Source organism: Tigriopus californicus, chromosome 9, assembly GCF_007210705.1.
Source record: "Tigriopus californicus strain San Diego chromosome 9, Tcal_SD_v2.1, whole genome shotgun sequence".
Taxonomy (NCBI): domain Eukaryota; kingdom Metazoa; phylum Arthropoda; class Copepoda; order Harpacticoida; family Harpacticidae; genus Tigriopus; species Tigriopus californicus.
In genome coordinates this window covers 3,985,694-3,993,060 of record NC_081448.1, presented here as the reverse complement: position 1 = coordinate 3,993,060, position 7,367 = coordinate 3,985,694, and positions in this window count along the sequence as shown.

Below are 7,367 nucleotides of genomic sequence, written 5' to 3'. Positions count from 1 at the left end.
TCCTCTTTATTTCTGCAAGTAAATCAGCTTACATAATATTTCACTCAACCTTGGATCGCAGATGAGTTGTTTCGACAGGGGGTGCTGCCCTTGAATGGTCAAATTACCCCACATGAAAAGTCCAGGTAAAGATGTTCTTGATTAAGGACGGACTGTGGGGCATTGTATTATCCTTAGGTAGCTAACCTTTTGCTTGTCAACTACCACTGTTTTCGAGCCCTTTGCAACCGAGCTGCCGCAGGCTTGCGCCGCGGCCTAAGGGCCCCCAGGCCCTTGCACCCAAAAGGTTAGGTTAGGTCAGGTCAGGTTAGGTCAGTTTAGGTCTTATCTTTAGCCATCATTGTTCAAACTTCCAGAACAACAGCTGAAGCAAAAGGTTAGCTACGTAAGGACCATATGGGGCATTATGTGTGGATCCGAGGACCCTCCCTCACCAGGAGATGAAGAACCGTCCAGGAAATTTGCCACTCGCCAGGATCGAGCCTTGGCAGTGATTGTGCTGTCAGTGGCTCTGGGTCTGTTGTGCCTGTTGGGCGATCCACTCGATCCCAAAGTGGTGTGGGATACGTTAGAAAACTTGGGCCAACAAGCTCCATTTGAGGAAACGCCTCTATATGCGCCGTCTTAATGAAGAGGGGAGCCTGCCACCCCACCTGAAAGCAATGTCGGAGTTGTCCCAGGAACTGGCCGTGGTGGGTGGCGCACTAGAGGAGGAAGATCGGGCCATTTGTCTGTTGGTCAGCCTGCCTCAGAGCAACGAGGTTCTTGTCATTGCGTTGGAAGCCCACTCCGAGGTCCCATCATGGGAATTGGTCACGGAGCGGTTGCTCACTGACGAGCGCAAGAAGACGGGAATGGGCGGGATAAGCGAGGTCGAGAAAGGACTGATATTGTCCCATCAGAAGGGATCGATCGAATGCCTTCGGTACGGAAAGCGAGGCCATATCAAGCGTAACTGCAAAGTCAAGATGGCATTCAAGTCCAAGAAAAGGTTCGCCGGGCAAGGCGAAAACAAAGCCAATCAAGTTGGAACAAAGAATGCGGGCGAGAGCGTTGAATTAACGGCACACGTGATTGCCAACACCCAGGTTAAACAACCCCTAACATGGATCATTGACTCGGGAGCCACATGCCATATGTGTAAAGACATCAGGATGTTTAAGGATGTGGAGGTCTTGGACGCGCCAGTAAACATCGTGCTCGGGTATGGCCGCGGAGTTCAAGCGAGTCAACGAGGCCAGGTGTCACTTTCTATGCAAGTGAATTGGATTTCAATTGATTGAGTGCACACTAAATGATGTTCTATTTGTGCCCCAACTGTCTTTCAATCTTCTCAGCGAGTCTAAGGCATCCCAACGTGGAGTGTTGTTGGAGTTCAATGGAAGAAAGAGTGTTCCATCCTAAGCAAGACGAAAGGGGTGGTTGTCGTGGCCGAGCAAGACGACGGCCTGTATCGCCTGTGTCATGTGCCTCCCTCTCTTGGGGCCATGTTATCCAAGGAAGAGGAATCTAAAAGGAATTTTCAGATCTGGCATCGCTGCATGGGACATCTCGGCCCTAGCAAACTTGAGGAAATAATCAGAAAAGATTTGGCTACCGGTATGAGCTTGGTAAATACGAGTTCCAAGGAGGTGTGCGAACTCTGTGTACAAGGGAAGATACACCGTACGCCATCACCCAAACAATCTCAACGACGTTCATGCGAGAAACTGGGTCTAGTCCACCAGGGTTGGCTAAAACCCGCCCGTTGGATAAAAAACCCAAAACCCGTCTCATTTTTTTTTCTTTTTTTTCCCGATGACCTTCCTCTTTCTTTGGCCGTAATTTGATTAAAAGTGAAACTGGAAGAGCAATGTCTTGATTTCATGGACTAAATGGTAGGAAACCCTTCCTTTGTGGTGTTCAACCCTTAATGTTCTAAAGGTAGATTTTGGGTTTCCTGCACAGTTTTTTTTAATTGAGTGTCAAATGCAGTGGCTTATTTGCTAATGCACTAATCCCAAATCAGCGGGGCAACTATCAAAAACTTATTACTTCTGTTGTTGAACATTTCGCCTTTTTAATTCTGAAATGAGACAAGTTCGTTTTACTCCCCCTCCAAAGTACCTGTATTGGAATGGTGTTACCAGTTTTAAAAAGTGAAATAATGGAGTAGTTTTTTTGTGACAGTTTGGTTGTCTTGGGCTCAAAATAAAAAAGGGGCTAACTTTAACATTTGATTAAAGATTGATAAAACCCATCCAAATTAAAACCCCAATTAAACCCATCAAGTAAAAAAAACCGTCCCACCCGCCCATTAAAACCCCAAAAAACCGCCCCGGGATTAACCCATTTGCCAACCCTGCTTGGATAAAATGAATTTTCAAAATCAAGGTTGCCGAAAAACATGGAATGTGAAGCACCCACACATTACATCGCCGCGTAAAATGTTAAAGCAAATTAAATGGAAAGCAGCGCCTCTACAATCAGAAACTAAACCCTAGCAGCCGGTCAGCTGACATTCACTCGCTCTGAAAACTAGTCCGCCTCCCTAGCTAGCTCTCATCGCACTCTCTAGGATGTGCTTCCTCTATGCTTCAGTCACAATTCTGTTTGTTGCTGTTGATGATGCAATAACATTACTGAATCAAATAGCACCGCTTCAGCATGCTCCTAGACCCCTATATACCGGCTAACACACTTGCATTGTTTTCTCATTTGTTTTAACAGTATGTGTAACCTACACAGCCACTTACTTGTAATCAATACAAGTATCCTTGTATCCTTGACAACAATGCAGTTTCAAACCTTTGATCATCTCTAGGGCTGATCAAATGAAGTTTAGAACTTCTTCCGCATTTAATGGAACAAAAAGAATTTGTTTTCGTATCTTATTTGGCAAAAGCACAATTTCAACAGCTTTTTATCCAAAGCACTTGATTCCCATACTCTCTCAAACACCTGGAACTTCAACGTTGGTGTACAGGAGAAATTTACCCCCATGGCGGGGTCTGAGGGCAGCTTGGCCCTCTCCAAGGTTGAGAATTAACAACTTCGATTTAAGTCAGTCAATCCATTGCTTTCTTCTTCAATGAGACCATCCTTCGATCGCTTCAATTACATATTTCAAATTTTTGCTCAATCAATCAACTTGGTTATCTTATGCCCTCTTAAAGTGTAAAACATAACAGGGCACAGAATAATAATTCCGCTGTGTGTTGGTTATGAATTACGCTGAGAGAGCTTGCCCATTCATTCTGTCTACCGGGTGACAGGAAAGAAATCGGACACGGGAAATTGCTTTTTTAGGCCTAACGAAGCATGATGCGGAGTAAACGTATAAAACACAAAGTTATTAAACATTATCTTCTATATCTATCTATTCTATATTCTATATTCTTCTATTCAATATTCTATATTATCTTCATCTAATTCTTTTATCAATACATTACTCCATATATCCTCCTTGCTGTTTGACTACGGTCCAAAAATGTCGACGAGCACTTCTGCAGCAAGCAGGGTCCTCTGCTTCAGGTAAATTTGCCCAAGCTGTTGATAGGGCTGCCTTGAGATTGGGAAGACTCTTAAAAACTGTTCCCTCCCATTCTCTCCAGATTTGACTACATGACAAAGTCCATTGGGTTCGAATCTTGGGAGGAGGGGAGGCCACATTTCCTTACGCAAGAACGAGGAAAGATTTTCCTCACACCACTCTTGTGTTTTCACCCAAACCATCATTTATATGATTTGTAAAACAAATTGCCCAATTAGAAAGCAGCTTATTTTCTGGCGTCGAATTTAAATTTGGTCTCAATAACAATGATTTTGAGAAAGTGTCCGGAGACATTTCTGTCACCCGGTAGATGTTATGTTGTGAGGTCGGAGAAATCAAAGTGTTTAATAATCATTCAATCGAGCTAAAAAATGAAATACGTAAGTGCGACTACCCAACGCAAGTCTCATTTGAAGAAGAACAAAATACGTTTATGTTATGTTATGGACGCATGTTATGGACGCGCAGAGAACAGACAGACGATGATGTACTCTGGTTGAAGCTCTATTGCAAACTATTTATCGAACGGTAGTTGAGGCATGGCTACAAGGGATCGTATACACACAGAGAACATATATGAGGAACGAGAGAGCATGATGCATAAGCATGGCATAAGCCGTGATAACCTAAATGAGGGATAACACTACACTAACCAACAAAAAAATCATTTTCCACAATCGTCAGTCAGTTGATGATGATGGCATCAATGGACTACCACACCAACGAGTCCATAATTTCAATCACAATTCCATCTATGAATCTCAAGAAATTAAAAATATTTCAAAAAAATGTGTGATTCCTCAAAGGATTTTTTGTGCAACTGCATTGCAAATTGAGGAATCACTATCCGGACTTTGGTTTCGGCATAGCGACAACTTCAGGTGCCACTGGGCCATGAAAGGCCAATGAATCCTGAATTGTCGTTGGATCACTGGTTCATGGTCCAAGCAATGTCCCAACATAATCTGAACGTGATCAATTGAGCAGAAAGGTTCAAAGCCGTTCACATCCCTGAGGGCGGAAAATTTGAGGAATCATCCACAAAAATGAGGTTGACCCCATTTTAGTAAATGTGTTTCCTCACAAAATGATGCCTCACAGCTATAATTCCTCATGGCTTTAAAACACTTGCATAGTTCAGCGCGCGACAACACGAGGTATCAAGTCGCGCCTCCTACGGGGCAACATTGTGCCGAAAGGAAAAAAAATAGTTTCTCTCCGTTCTCAAAAAGAGGCCATGAGGAATCGTTTTAAGGCATCATGAAACGATTCCAGAAAGTATTAAGGTCGTCAGAAGGGCTTTTGCCGCATATCCCCTGAAGGGAAATTGGTTGAAACTTGAACGAGGCACGAAAGGCTTGTCTTTGCGGGTTGTGAGTAAGAATTGTCACGGTCGCCATGTGGTGCTCGAACTAGGTTACGAGACTTTTACTAGCTAATGGTGTCACATTTTGTCACATAATTTGCCTAATAATTTGTGAAATGTTTGGTATTTGACAAACAACTCTTCTCTGAGGCGTCTACACGATGGCACTATCATGATGAGAGTGTATCGCTTTCCAACAACGTCCTGTTTTGCCCATTTCGTTTTGCGAGTTCATATGTTCGCTGAAACCGATTACTACTTGAAGGCATGTTTTGCCTCTTTCAATGAACTTTGCCATAAACCCTCTGATGATTCACTTTTAATAACATTTTTACTTTCGAAAGGTTTTTGAAAGTGATTTTGAGTATAAATCGTAAACCAACTATTTGGAAACGAAAACCCAGCCTATTTTCCAACTCATTATAACCATCAATAAAGGGACAGCAATTCTCCTATCTATTAAATAGCCCAATGCGGGGAAAATATAACAACCATATATAGTCCAAAGGTCATGTCAGAAACGTAAACACAGTAATATAGTAAGAGCATTAAGTCTCCAAAAAAAGTTAGACGTAGCTCAGGGTAACAGGTCGAACATGACCAGTTACAAACTGAGAGTAAGGTAGTTCAGGAGGTCAGGTCGAATCCGAAGGCTTTTTTCTCGAAGGCTTTTTTCTCGTTCTAATGCGAACTCTAAGAGAAAGATGAAACACTCTGTTGGGCCTTTTGAGGTTCATGGGGAAGCCATTAACAATGTAGAGACTATGGCTAACCTGCTTGGAGATCCGTTCTCTAGTGTGTTTTCAAACCCACTGAGTTCAGAAGCAACAGCTCATTGCTCTGAAGATGAGTCTGTTGAGATTGACACGATTAGTCAAGTTGAGGGTTTAGATGATCCTGTAGTCACAGATCAAGATGCTTTAGTGGCCATCAGGGACTTGAGGCTTTCAAGTTCTCCTGGTCCTGATGGTGTGACATCTCCGTTTCTGATGTGATGTTCACTGGTTCTTGCTCCGGTTTTCTCAGACTAGATGCGTTGCATCTTGGATCAGGGCAAGTTTCCATCGTCACTAAAGTTAGCTCACGTTGTCCCAATTTTAGAGGGGGAGATCAGTAACTATAAGCCGATTTCTGTCACTTTGAATATTGCGAAGGTGTTTGAGAAGATCATAAAGTCCAATTTTGTTGAAATTCTTGAGGCCAATGAAGTCCTTCCTCCTAGCCAGAAGGGTTCCGAGCACATTTTAACACGGTTACCCAACTGACTGAGCATTTAGAGCAGGTCATTGAGGGACTGGAAAGGCACGAGTCAGTTGATGTTGTCTACCTTGTTTTGGCCAAGGACTTTGGTAAAGTAGATTATGGCCTTTTGTTGAAAAGACTTTAAGACATTGGGATCCAATGCAAGGTTCTCAATTGGATAAGAAGCTTCATTCAGGATAGGAAGCAAATTGTTCAGGTCGAGGGACCCCTTAGTGACATACATGATGTCAAGTCAGGTGTTCCCCAGGGCTCAATCTTAGGGCCCCTCCTTTTTATAATATTCGTTGCCCCGTTTCAAAAGCTTAGTATTACTGCCAGTCTGTCTTCTTATGCTGATGATACAAAGTTAGTTTCTGGTAGGTATACGGCCCTGAACGGAATGAAATTCCGCTCAATGACGTTTGGGTCAACTCCTTTGAAAACTCCACTCGTAGATAATGGAGGTAAAGATATTGAGCAGGTCTCAACTTTGAAAGATTTAAGTTTAGTCCTCCAAAATAATGGAAAGTTCGATGAGCATGTCCAATTGAAGGTGGGTAAAGCTTTTCAAATGTGTGGTTGGATATATCGCACGTTTATAGGTGGAATGTTTAGCTCATTAAAAGTGAAACGATCGAAAGAATAGTCTCACTACAAAACTGTACTCAGGTATCTTTGAGCCGCCCAAGCTGAAATCAAAATGTCAAGTATAGTCGAAATGTAAACAAAGTAGGTATACTCGAATAACCCAAGTTGCCACCTTGAAAGGATTTGCTCCGGATTGATCATCCGCTTAAGCATGAACCTTGTAAGTTGGCGACGCGGAAGGCGTGAAGATCAAGATTTTTTTGTTTTGTTTTCTTGGAGTTCGTCGATGACACTACAAGTATTCATGTCGAATTCCAGGCCTCAGTGCCAAGAATCCGATTGTGGGACCGACAAAATCCTGCCAACACCATGAGAGACGTGGACTTTGCTCGAGATCACGGCTTGTCCACGTTTGCTTTTTGGCGCATTTTTCATGTGACTCAAGGGCAATTAAAAACGTTGGCAGCCATGGTAGTCGAGTGGTCTAATGGACCCGATAGAGGCACGACATGGTTCCCCAGAGGGCGTAGGTTTGGATCCCTCCTTCGGAGGAAACGCTTATTTCATTTTAAAAGTACTGGGATTACATTCACTGTAGCGGATTGAAAAGCCCTTAAAAAAAAACAAACCAAAAAAAAA